The sequence below is a fragment of the Talpa occidentalis genome, unplaced genomic scaffold, assembly GCF_014898055.3.
Source record: "Talpa occidentalis isolate TD23 unplaced genomic scaffold, MPIMG_talOcc4v2.1 talOcc4.2, whole genome shotgun sequence".
Classification (NCBI taxonomy): domain Eukaryota; kingdom Metazoa; phylum Chordata; class Mammalia; order Eulipotyphla; family Talpidae; genus Talpa; species Talpa occidentalis.
Window position 1 is genome coordinate 57,062,149 of NW_023602073.1, and position 13,783 is coordinate 57,075,931.

At 36.5% G+C, this 13,783-nt stretch overlaps 1 protein-coding gene and 1 non-coding gene across 6 annotated transcripts in view; one reads left to right on the top strand and one right to left on the bottom strand.

The window, feature by feature from the left end:
• Positions 1-13,783, bottom strand: part of ILRUN (inflammation and lipid regulator with UBA-like and NBR1-like domains) — a 93,402-nt gene that overhangs the window by 65,599 nt on the left and 14,020 nt on the right. The window lies entirely within an intron of this gene.
• On the top strand, positions 6,818-6,923 carry LOC119253594 (U6 spliceosomal RNA). Its single transcript, XR_005127131.1, has one exon. It is a non-coding gene; the product is annotated as a U6 spliceosomal RNA (small nuclear RNA).

Sequence of the window (13,783 nt, forward strand, 5' to 3'; positions counted from 1 at the left end):
AAAAAAATTGAGGTGACATTCACGTAATACACAATTAAGTATTTTAAAGTATATAATTCCACAGGATTTAGTGCCTTTGCAATGTTGAGCAACCACTCACTCCCTTCTTTGTAGATTTAAATTTTTTCATCACCTCATACCCACTAAGAAAACCACATACCCATTTAAATAATCATTCCTCACTCCTCCTTCCCAACCCCTGACAACCATGAATCTGCTTTCTGTCTCTATGAATTTGCCTCTTCTGGATAAATTACATAAAAGAAATTGTATATAACTCCCTTTGTCTAATTTCTTTTGCTTAGAATAATGTATATGAGATTCAAGCCAAACTATAAAGTGTGCCAGTATTGCATTCCTTTTTATAAGATCCTATTGTATGGGTATATCACATTTTGTTTATCTATTCTCTGCTGAGGGGCATTTGGGTTGTTTCTATGTCCTGGCTATTAATGAGCATTGCTGTTAAAAACATTCATATACAAGTGTCTACATGGCTGTGTGTTTATTTCTCTTGGATATACACCTAAGAGTAGGACTCCTAGGCAATTCTATGTTTAACTTTTTAAAGAAACACCAAAATCTTTCCACAACAGCTGAACCATTTTACATTTCCATCAACAATGTTATGAGTGTTTCTATTTCTTCATGTCATCACCAGAACTTATTTTTCTTTCATTTTAGCTGTTCTAATAGGTGTGACATGGTATCTGTGGTTTTTCTTTGCATTTCCTTGATGACTAATGATCTTAAATATGTTTTCATGCACTTGTTGGCCATTTATGTACTCTCTTTGGGGAAACGTCTGTTCAAATCTTTTTCTTTTTTGAATGGGTTGTTTGTCTTCTTCTTGTTCAGTTGTAATAGTTGTTTATATATTTCTGGATACTAGATCTGTATCAGATACACAATTTACAAATATTTCCCCAATTTTATGGGCTGTGTTTACTTTTTTAAAAATAAAGCTTAAGTTAAGTACACTTAACACAAATATGTAGTCCAGTCCATATTAAATGAAAGATACTATGTCTGTTTTCTTGATAACTTTCTTGATAACATCCTTTGATGCACAACAGTTTTTAATTTTGTTGAAGTCCAATACATCTAGTCCTTCTTTCATTGTTCATGCTTTTGATGTCACATCTAAGAAGCCAGTGCCAGATCCAAGGTTATGAAAATTTACCCTATGTCTCTATAATAGTTTTATTGTTTTAGCTTTTCTATTTAGTCATTGATCCATTTTGAGTTAAATTTTTATAATGAGAGAGGTAGGGGGTCTAACATTCTATTGTCTGTGGTTATCCAGCTGCACCATAGTTCCATGTGTTGAAACAAATGAAAGATTTAAAAGAGGGGGGAAAGACAGACAAACTCTTAGTTTTGTTAGGCTCCTGCCAGATTTATGATCCCAGTCCTTGGCGACAACTATAAGGTAAGTGCAATAAATGACAAAGCTCAGCGCTGGAAAAATCAAGTGGGCGAACAAGTTCAGACATGCACAGCACCTTACCCTAATCAAGTTATAATGTTTATGCTCAGACCATTCTAAATTGTAATTTCTATTAAAATAGGAAATAACATTTCCTATTCTTATTCCTGGCAAACTTATCTAAGAAACAGTCAATCTAAATTATAAACACAAAAAACACAGAGGAAAAAAATTTTCTCTGCCAATCAATAAGCATACAATATTTCTTTCTTTTATATTTCCTTTCTTTTAAGTTTTCACTCATTCATGACTCTAGGTACCGGAAGTATAAAGACAAGTAAAACACAATCTTTTGCTACCAATGAACACAAAGTCTATCAAGGAAGAACTGGGAAAAAATAGTCATAACTGAGTGGGATAATGTCAGAGAAAAAAACTAACCAAGGATCATGAAAGTAAAGAAGAGAAAATATATAAGTCAAACTTAAGAATTCAGGAAAGCTTCATCGACCAGGTAATATCAGAGCCATACCTCAGTGGGCTGATTAACCAGCTAGAGAAAGGGACTCAAGAGATAGCTAGATAAAGGGAAATAATATTCCAAGGGCACAAAAATGTATGAGTTCCATGTCCCTTTCTATCCCGGAACTGCCTTCTTTGTCCCAGGAAAGCAGATAAGAAATAAGAACTTAAAGAATTTTCAGGCTTATACATGCCTCTGCTCCAAACCATCATTCATTAGCCTAGGAATGAACTCCCGAGCCAATGTTGAGTCAATCTGAACCCTTCCCTGGAGCTTTCAGTGTCCTATTTTGCCCATTGGACTGAAGGGCAAAATAAGCAAACTTGGGAGAGAAAAGAACACCACAGCCAGCAAGAGAGGATTGACAACATTCCAGTCCCAGATTCTGAAGCCCAAAATAATTTCTAACTTAGGTTCTACAATATCTCAGTATCCTCATTATTAATTCTCACTTTAACTCAGGCTAGTTTAAGACAGGGTTCTACTCATCACCTCAATAAAATTCAGAGTAACAAACCTAAAATGTGTACAGTAGCACAGCAGTTAGTTATATTCCACATGCACCCCAAAGCTAAGTGGAGCTTTATAAGCTTTGGACAATAGAAAGAAAATACACACAGAAAATCATGTTAACTTCAGCAAGATTCTGGAAAACAATTCAATCTGCAAATCACAAGCCTATCCAATCTGGCCTCTCAGAAAGATGTAACAAACATGAAAATAAGAACACAACTTAAGCAAAAAAGACTTTTCTGCCTAAAGCCAGTGATCCGAAACCTACAACTGTTAAGATAATTAGTTCGCTTAAACTTCACCAAATAAATGTTTGTGTCACTAAGAAACTGGAGACTGATAAATACGATGTAGACAGTCCCTTTCAAAATTTCTCACAATGTTCCCCCAAAATGTCAATGCCCCACTCCCCCCATTTTAAAGTAGATCTGACAGAAATACCACTAGGGGAGGAAAGGGAGAGTCAGTTCATAGATTTGAGAAAGCTTCCAATCTAGAAAGATAAGCAGAGCTAAGGGACCTAATCTAGTCCTAGCTAGTCTCTAGCAATCCTGAAGACAAAAAAACCTAATTAAAACAGTACTAGATGTGGTTATTTATCAAAGTGAATACTCCAACATGAATGGGTAAACCAAAAAAAAAGTTGAAAGAGCTCTAACACTGGTTACCTATAATTATTATATTTCTATGTCCAAAAGTAGCATCTTATTGAAAGAGGAAAGCTAGAGCAACAAGGCCTCATAAAAGTAAATCTGACACTATGCCCCTATATGATGTATGTTGCTCTCAGATAGAGTCCTGAAGAATTTCAGACATGGGGACTCTTTCTGGCAGAAGCCAGATAAAGATTTTCAGTCTTCGTCAGTGAAATGAGTTAACGGTGACCGTGAGACTTGCTGGTTGCCTTACTGTTCCTGCCCTACAGAAGACAGTACTAAATATACTCCATTTGTTCTGTTTCTCAGGGCTAAGAACAGTGCCGAGCACAAAAGTGCTCAATAAATATCTGTCAGGTGGAATAAACCAGTGACCAAGATATAGGATTTTTCCTTTCTCTTTATCTGGTTTTCCTCTCACAACTGTACACGAGGACTAGATGATGGAAGACAACAACAACAATAGTTTCATTTGCCCACAGACTGTAGGATCATGAAGATGTGTATTTGGAGCCATTGAGACCAAACTAGGAAAAGCACAGTTCTCACCCGGAGACCTTCATCCGGTAGGACGGGTAACTGTGACAAGCAGTCATAGCATGTTGAAGCCTAAGGTGTAAAGTGCTTAAACAAAAAAAAATGTCAGGTTAGTGACTAAAAGACTGGTCAACATGGGCTAAAACACCAGCCCATGTCCAGACCACGATGTCCCTTCTTGTGCCAGCAAAGCTAAGCCTCAAAAACAGGCAAGATTTAAAAAAAGTAAGACATGCTTAATAACACAGAACCCTGGCATAAATGTGTGCCCTGACAAGGCTAAATACTAAAAAAATGATTCGTTGTCTAGTAACTAACAAGGAGGGAAGAGGGGCGATTTGTAGCAATAAAAATGATTTGCACTTGAGGTGCCTGAGCTCAAACTAAAAAGCCTTGTGCCCCCTGCGTCCCGCTTCTCTTAAACTCAAGTCTTACAGTTAATTAAACTCTCAAACTCAATTCTTTGTTTCTCGATTCTTTCAGATTCTTCTCCTCATCATCTTCCCTGTTCACCGAAGACAGTCTCTGACAACAGTGTGATAGCAGAACCTGAGTAAGGGTCATCTCCACTGGGGAGTGCATGAGAGCATTTGTAGTTACTTGTTTACACAACACCCCACTTCCAAACAGTACTCCTTAGTACACAGTGAAGCTATACCAGAGCTGACATGAATTTGAACTGGAACTGAGAAAGTTTTTCCCACGGTACCTGGTATATAAACCACACATTTGGAAGCTTTTGACAGTTATGGTTCTCTTTAACAAAGATAGAAGACGACTAAAAGCAACCAGATATTTTGAATCTTTTGTTCCTGAAGCCCAAACTTAGTCATACATCATTAACAATCTGAGTACATTCTAAGAACAGTATAACTAAGTGATTTCATTACTGTATGAACATCACAGAGTATACTTAGACAAACATAAGTGCTATAGCCTTACTACATACCTAGTCTAGAGGAAGCACCATCATATCTGTGATCTCTTGTTATTCCTTGTCTTTGGTTCTATATAATGTAACAGCATCCTTAAAATACTTCCTTTGGCATTACCCACTTTGATTCAAAACTATACAGCATGTTCAGGAATAGAATCTGGTGCAAAGGCTGTTACAAGGGACAGAAGAGGAGCTGGAAAGGTAAATTAAAACTTAATTCAGATCCAGCAATCCCATTTTGGGAAATAAAAGTAGGATCTCAAAGAGATAGCTGCACATCCATGTTTATAACAACACGATTCATAATAGTGAAAACATGCCCATATTACTCAGCCTTTAAAAGGAAGGAAATTCTGACATATGTTAAAACATGGATGAACCCTGAAGACATTGCAGTAAGTGAAATAAGCCAGTCAGCCAGCCAAACAGTGTATGACATATGAGATATCTAGAATAGTCAAATTCACAGAAACAGAAAGTAGAATGACGCCAGAAGAGGCTGGCTAACTGGGAAATGGAGAGCTATAGTTTAATGGGTATAGAGTTTCAGTTTCGCAAAATGAAAAAGTTGTAGAACTTAGTTTCACAGCAATGTGAATATGCTAAACACCACTGAACTGTACAGTTAAAAACGATTAAGGTGGTAAATTTTATGTCATGTATTTTATTACAATTAAAAAAAATTAATTTAGATGGGACCAACGCTTCATTAAGGAACTTGGGCTTCCTCCTAAAAGCAAAGGACAGCATCTATACGCTTAAAAAAAAAAAAAAAAAAGACACTTTATTCAAGTATAATCTATATGGCCTAAGAGTCACCCATTTTAATTTCAATTGTAAAATTCAATGATTTTTAGAAAAGTCACCAAACTTAGCAACCATTACCACGTTTTAGAACATTTTCATCATGCTAGTATGTCCTAATCCTTATTATGTGTAAATATATTGTTAGACGGCAAAGGAGAATTAAGGTTGCTGATCAGCTGACCTAGAAATATGGAAATTATCCCGGATTATCTAGGTGAACACAGTGTAATCACCTCCTCAGAGTGGAAGAAAGAGAGCAGTGTGAGGATTAGCTCATGTGGTCTTTGAAAATGAAGAAATGATTGTGAACCAAGGAATACACGTGGCTCCCAGAAGCAGAAAAAGGCAAGGAAATGATTCACCAGAAGGAACAGAGTCCTGCTAACAACTTGGGTTTAGCTGAGTGAGAATGATGTCGGACTTCTGAACTCCAAAACTACAAGATAATAAATTGGCATATAAAGCCACTAAATTTGTGGTAATTTATTACAGCAGCAAAACACTAATTCAATAGCTTTCATTCATCATCATTCTTTTTCCTTTATATTTTTAAAAGTTCATCATAAAAAGGAAAAAACTATGGAGGCAGACTAAGGAAAGATTATAATTAAAAGGTACTATTTTCTGCTGAGTCACTTCCGTCGCAACTTTTCAAGAACTCAATTATATCCATTAAAGATGCATACTAAGAAATAACACCCATATTTCTTGCCCCCTACTTCTGAATTTACCTGTCATGGATACTTCCTGAAATAAAAAATCATTAGTTTTGGTGCCAACCGAAATCTCCGAAGATACTAGAACACTGACCCAGAAGAAATGGAAAAAAAAAAAACACGCATATACCCAAAAAGTCCCAATATAACAAACTGAAACCATGATTCAGACAAAGCCATCTTCATAAACAAAACATCCGTGGTTTATTGTTGTTCATGAAACTTTCTTTGGGACATAAAGTAGAAGTTACATAATGATCAGGTAAATCTATAATTAAGTGTGGTTTTCCAAAGTGTTTACCTAACAGGAAACTTAAGTAAGCCAGCAGTGGTCAAAAGAAGCTCATCCTACAGCCTAGTCAGAGAACCTATTTTCTAAAAAATACTTGAAAAGTTTGTCTTTGATTTTTTAAAAAAGGAAAAAGTTCCAAAAAGCTGAATTGTAAACTAACACTTTGTTCTCAAATCTAAATGTTGTTTGTGCACGTAGAGGACTGCATGGTTTTGGAAAAAACTCCTTTTGAAAAAAACACATCTTTTACATATACCTTTGATTAAAATGCTCCACCTCTAATCTGTCTTCCCTTTGAGATTTTCTGATGTGCTACAGGGGCCAGCTTCAAAGTCTCTTTAGTTTCATCTCCCCTAAAAACAATGCCAGTCACATCATTTTGGAAGATTATAGAAAAGTAAACCTCACTGCTCACTTCAGCATCATATATACTAATATTGGAACAATACAGAGAAGATTAGTGTGACCCCTGCACAAGATGAGAAGCAAATTCAGGAAGTGTTCCATATTAAAAAGGCAAACCTCAGCATACTTCACTTCCAAAAATGCATACTAGGGCAAATACCTGAAAGAGAATCTACAGCCCTGTTATCAATCTTATTCGTTCCTCTAAAAATAAAAAGGTAAATAAACTTACGTGATATGATAACGCCAACACTACCAGACAATGCTATGTGGCATTTGACTCTTTCTGCAGTCAACCCTTCTCCAAGTAAAAGCTCAGGCAATAGCTGGCTGCTCTCTGGTACATGTGAGATAGTACCTTTAAAATGCATCATACTGTGGTACATATATACCATGGAATATTACTCAGCATTCAAAAAAGATAAACACATGCATTTTGCAGCAACATGGATGGCGCTGGAAGGGATCATGCTCAGCGAAATAAGCCAGAAATAAAAAGAAAAATACCGGATGGTCTCACTCATAGCAGGAATCTAGAAAACTTAAATAAGGGACTAGGAAAATGAGTAACTATAAGAAAGTGAAAATCAAAATCAACAAAAAACTATGAACCGGAGACACTCTATGGGGGGTAGAGGGCGGGAGGGGGGTGATTAGGATCAAAATAAGGGGGTTGCAATTGTATGGGGATTACAAAAATAAAATTTATTATAAAAAAATAAATAAGTAAAATGCATCATTACTGGCAAGTCAGTGGACTAAATTAAATCAGATGGAAGTTGGAGGAAGAATATGATAAAGGCAAATTTTATAGCTCACAAGCCTGAGAAGATCAGGCCCTTTTTCTTTTATAAACTAATAAAATGACAGTATAAATATGCCAGACATTGCTGCCATATTTAGTAATAACTAATCATTTAGGGCAGACAAGAAAAACAACAGTTAAACATTATTTCCCCATAAAATCTTGTGATACTTGCAAACAGTCTCACATAATGTTAGTGTTTCCATGTTATGGGTAATCAGATACAGATGACAAGCAGTCAGGTTTAGACAGTTTAGACAGTTCAACTATGGCATTTCTTATACATTACAGAAAAGGAGTTTTAAAAACAGCCACTCTTCATGACAGTGTATATTTGCCACCAGTTAAAATTACTAATCACCCCCAAATTCACAAAACTATTCAAAGAAACATGAAACATATCCATAGAAACATGGATAAACATGAAACATATTCATATCCAAAGAAAAACTAATAAAAATTGAGGGAAAATTATCTGTAGCTTCTTTCTTATTTTTCTTAAAAGAATGGTCTCTCACAGAGAAAAGTAGCAAATATCCCCAAATAATGGAAACCCAGTGAAGGAATTTATGTATTTCAAGCTTCACAAAGAAAAAAGAGGTCTCTTCAGTACCCTTTCTTTGGATTCTCTGCGGCTAAGGGCAAGGCAAATAAACTTTAGGTCCATATTAAGTTAACCAAAAATTAGCTTCATGTATCATAAAATCCTTCATGATTCTAACTTTTTCACTTCCATTTAAAAATTAGCAGTATCTTTACAGAAGACTGCCAACTACTCAATGAAGGAATAACAGAATTAGAAAATTACCTTTTTGAAATCACTAATGCAATAAAAATGAATTAAGCGAGGATCATAAAGCAGCTTGAGGAAAAGGCTATCTCACATTCAATTAAAATGGGTTAATTTATTACATGAAATTTTACTTCAATAAAGGTGATAAATAAAGCAATGTGGTAAAATGGCAATATAATTCAGTGTGCTGGTCTTTCAACTCTTCTACAGTTTTGAAATTCTTCAGAATAAAACGTTGGGGGATGGATTAGAGTGAACTCTGCAAAACACATACATCTTCCCCCCAAAACAGTGTTTCTAATTACAGATTACCTAAAGAAGGCAAAAGACATAGCACACCTCTGATACCTTCAGGATTAAATTTTAAAAAGAGGACACTGGACTCTAATGCCAATTTTTACCCAAAGATTTGATTAATAACTTATTCAAATCTACCTTTGTATAATTTGTTTCCTAATTTCACAATAATGCACTTCCATTGTAGAAAATTTAGGAATTAAAGTGAAAAAGAATTGAAGTATTAAAAAGAGACAGAGAAAGACCAACTATAATCCCATCAGTAAGACACAACCATTTATAATCTGTTCTTTTTTTTTTTTATAGAGGCATGCTTTATTTATTTGTTTGCTGGTTTGTTTGTTTGTTTTTTTGTTTATACATGCACTGGGTACAGTCAGAAGCGCGGGAGGGTGAGAGAATTCACCAGAGCCAGAGCGGGGAGCAGAGCAGGCAGAAGGACCGAAGTACACTGCTGAGGGGAGCAGCGGGCGGCAGGAGAGGTCTGCGCGCCATGTGGGACCCTCCTCTGGTGGCCGGGGAGCAGCCGGGGATCGAACCGGCGCCGCAGAGGCCGCGGGCAGCTTCGCAACCCAGCGCTCAACCGCTGCGCCACCGGGGAGGCCCCATTTATAATCTGTTCTTTACCTTCAGGTAAAAGCAGATCTATTCTGGTGAAGGAAAAAAACTGACCGTTTATCTCATCATCACACCTTGATTGATTATTCAACTGGCATATTAAAATTTTAAATCATATCCAAACAATTACATGTGTCACAAGAACGAAAAGCATCAAAAATTTTAGATGTAAATCTAATGTTTCCTTTTAGCTTCCAAATAAAAAATGCATCCATTAGCCTGTCCTCTCTCCGAACCTTCCTAAAATACAGGTACACAGCTAGTCACTGAATGTTTGTGTCCCCAAAATCCATATGTAGAAATCCTCACCCCTAATGTGGTATTTGGAGGCAGGGCACTTGGGACATAAGAAGGTAATGAGGGCCTCCCTGGTGGCACAGTGGTTGAGCGCTGGGTTGCGAAGCTGCCCGCAGCCTCTGCAGCGCCGGTTCGATCCCCGGCTGCTCCCCGGCCACCGGAGGAGGGTCCCACATGGCGTGCAGACCTCTTCTGCCTCCCGCTGCTCCCCTCAGCAGTGTACCCCGGTCCTTCTGCCTGCTCTGCTCCCTGCTCTGGCTCTGGTGAATTCTCTCACCCTCCCGCGCTTCTGACTGTACCCAGTGCATGTATAAACAAACAAACAAACAAACAAATAAATAAAAAAAAAAAAAAAGAAGGTAATGAGGTTGGAGCCTTCATGAATGGTCACCCCAAATGGCTCCCTAGCCTATTCCACTGTGTGGGGTTATCGTGAGGAGGCAGCCAGCTAGAAGCCAGAAGAGGGCTCTCCCCACATGCCACATCTGCTGGCATCTTCATCGTGGACTTCCCAGACTCCATGTGAGAAATAAAATTTCTGTTGTTTATAAGCCAAACAGTTTATGGTATTCTTTGTTCTAACAGCCTAACCAAACTACAACAAATGGGGGAGAAAAAAGTCACAAATTCACACAAAGTGAACAAGTACAGGAGCAACATAAAAGTGATGAATGCCTTAGTTGACCCAAGAAAGTTGAATCCTCAGTACAGTGGGGAAAAGCAGAGAAGCAACCCAACTTATAACAAGGATCCCCAAAGATTAAGGAATTAATAACCCTATAAATGAAGGTGAAGATACGGGTAAAAACAGGAGAGGTTACACATTTGCCCACAACCAAAACTGTTAGACCTCAGTTCCCCTAATATAGTCTAAACACTGCACAGCACACCCTGGAGGAAATGGGTGGGGCTCAATTAAAAAATCCTAGTCAGGTTCACAGCTTCAATCCACTTTTTGTGTCTTACTCTTAAACAAGAGTAGGTAGCCAATAACCACTATGTGTATAGGTAAAGCATCTACTAAGACAGAAAAAGACCTTTAAAAAACTGAAAAGGCAACTTGAAGAAAACAACACTGAGATCTTCTAGAAAGCAAAAGTTCTGTGAAAAGATAAAAAGAGAAAAGGTAATTAAGACTAGGCCAGAAGGCCCAATATCTAAAAAACAGGGGATCTAAGGAAAGAGAACAGAGAAAATGAAGGTAAGAAAATCAAAGGATTAACTCAAGAAATTTTCCAGGAACAAGAGGGCAGTTTCCACACTGAAAGCTGAGTACAATATATAAAAACACATGGGCCTCCCTGGTGGCACAAGGGGTTAAGACAGCACTATGAAGCTATCTGCAGTCAATGCATCACTAGTTCGATCCCTGGCCAGGGAGGTGACCCAAATGGCGCAGCAGACCTCTCCTGTCTCACCCGCTGCTCCCCTCATCAGTGTACTTTAGTAGATCTGCCTGTTCTGCTCCCCACTCTGTCTCTGGTGAATCCTCTCACCCCCCACACCTCTGGCCTAAAATGTCTGAACCCTGTGAATAGCGATCGAAGGTAAGAACTTTGAGGATAACAGTTAAAAAAAAAATCTAAATATCTGAACAAATTAAAAATTATTACTTGAGGTAAAAGATTGTGCAGAAAAGGAAAACAAATCCAAGTACACTAATGACTCATGGATCAATAAGCATTTAAATAGTTAAAACTACAAACACACTGAAAACCGATTTGACCAAATTATCAATAAATAAAATGGGAGAATAGGAGCTAGGGCAAATAAAACTAAGAACTACCATGTGCCAGGCATAACTCAATCGTTATACATATAATCCTCAGATACCAATTTCTATTGCCCTTATATATAAAGAAACTGAGGCACAGAGAAGGTAAATAACTTGCCAAAGGTCACACAAGTAATAAGTCACAGAAGCGCTGAACTTTGTTCTTCACCACTACATTGGCTCTTTCAGACCAAAATCACATCTCCCTGGGGAAGGCAACAGGTGAAGGTTAAAACCCTGGGGAGTGGGGTGAAGGGGGGGTGGGGAATCAATAGAAAGGTAAAAAAAAAAAATTACTTGGAAAAACTGAAATAGAATGAAATAAAGACGGTCTAAGCATTCCTCCTAATTCCTTTTAGAAAGGCTATAAGATTACATTACTTTTTTCCCCCTGGAACTACTTTACTCTTTAAACTATGCACATTGCAACTTGGATAAAATGAAAATTAAGCCACAAGAAATATATTTCTCTTTAAAAACACTTTCTAAGTAAACATTAAAACTCTTGACTTCAACCCCAGAAAACCAGACAGGAAAAAGCACAAAAGCCCAAGTTATACACACATTTGATAAAGATTTCACTCCAAATTATTGAGGGGAAATGTGAATTTCTCAATAAATGGGAAAACTGACTAATGATTTGGAAAATGTTAGATTTCAACATTCCACCAACATTGCCACATAGATTTCAACTATATAAAAGATTTATATCTAAATTATACAATTATAATGAAAACTGAGGTAAATAATTATATAACAATTAGCTGGGGGAAGGATTTCTTCTAAGCATGAAATCAAAAGTAGAAATCAAAAAGGAAAAGACTCCTGGACTCAATTTCACATAAATTTGCAAAAAAAGTGCCACATAATTTTAAAAAACATTATTAACAACGTTAAAAGACAAACATAAACTAAAGGCACGTACTTAATAAGAAGTTAATTTCCTTAATATACAAACAGCTCACACAAATCAATGCAAAACAGAATCACAATCCAATAAATAAAGAAAAACATCCATATAACAGAAAATTACAAAGGACCTCAATAAAGCTGGAAAAAATACAAATGCCTGTGCAGAAATGGAAAGATGTCTAACAACTTCTTTCATTACTAAAGCAATACAAATTAGAAAGAACACATTTTAACCCACTGGACCAGTAACAATGTAAATACATATAGTATTTGGGCTGATAAGAGTGTGGCAAAACAATTACTCTTGTACACATTAATGGTAAAGTACATTAATAGTAAAAATGAAAATTTGTAACAATACTTTCGGAGTGAATTTGGTATTACCTCTCGAAATTTACATTTCCATATACCCAGCTCCAACAATTGCATTTCTGGGACTATATTCACAAATGTATAAAGATGAACTGTATGAGAACTACTTTTTTAAAAGCAATACCCAGAAGCGAACAGTCCATCAAACAAGGATGTGGTTAAATAAAAGATGGGCAGTCACATAAAATACCATGTACCCATTTAAGAGAAAAAAAAAAAGATGATGCCTATACTATACTGTGAAGTGGAAAAAGCTAACCTGAGAACCATATGTTAACGCTTACTATACAAATTAACTATGTATACCGTTTACTATACATATGTACAGCATTACTCTGTGTGCTTTAAAGTATGGGGGAAAGGCTATACCTCTAATGAAAGAAATGATAATTCACCTACTAATCAACACTCTCCCAGTTAAGAAATAAAGCTTGACCACCTAAGTACATGATGGACCTGACCTGGCCTAAAGTCCATAATTTAAAACATATCAATGTTTGTTTTAAAGCACTGTGAAGAAGAAAATTTCCCACAAGACCTAATGACATCCATCAAGGACTACTTTCATGACTTAAAACTGTCTCTATATAGCAGATCCTTTTCAGAAAAACAGCAGAATGGATCTAAATCTGCATGGAGAATGAAGGAAAGTATTGCGATAACTTCAAATTAGCATACATGGGACTGTGATCGCTCTAATCAAATACATGCATAGAAAGGTACAGAATATCTCCAAAAGAATAGAATAATGGCCACTTCTGGAGAGTGGGATGAGGACATGTTATCAGGCATTTATTTATTATATAAGCTTTTCATAAGAAACATTGTTTTTATTATTTGTATGCAAATAAGATTTCAGTATGTTAAAACGCAAATAGGGAACTGGACTAACTGCAAAATACAATTTACAAATATCAACTTTTTAAATGACAAAGAAGCAAAAAAATCAAGAACATTTCATATCATATCAAAGTAAATTCCATAAATATCAAGGTATTAAAACTATGTAGAATAACATTTGGAAAGAGATGCATGAGACTGACAATAATTACAGTCTTGGGCAAGAGACCAGAAGTCTAGAGTGGAAAAAGAACTTTTCA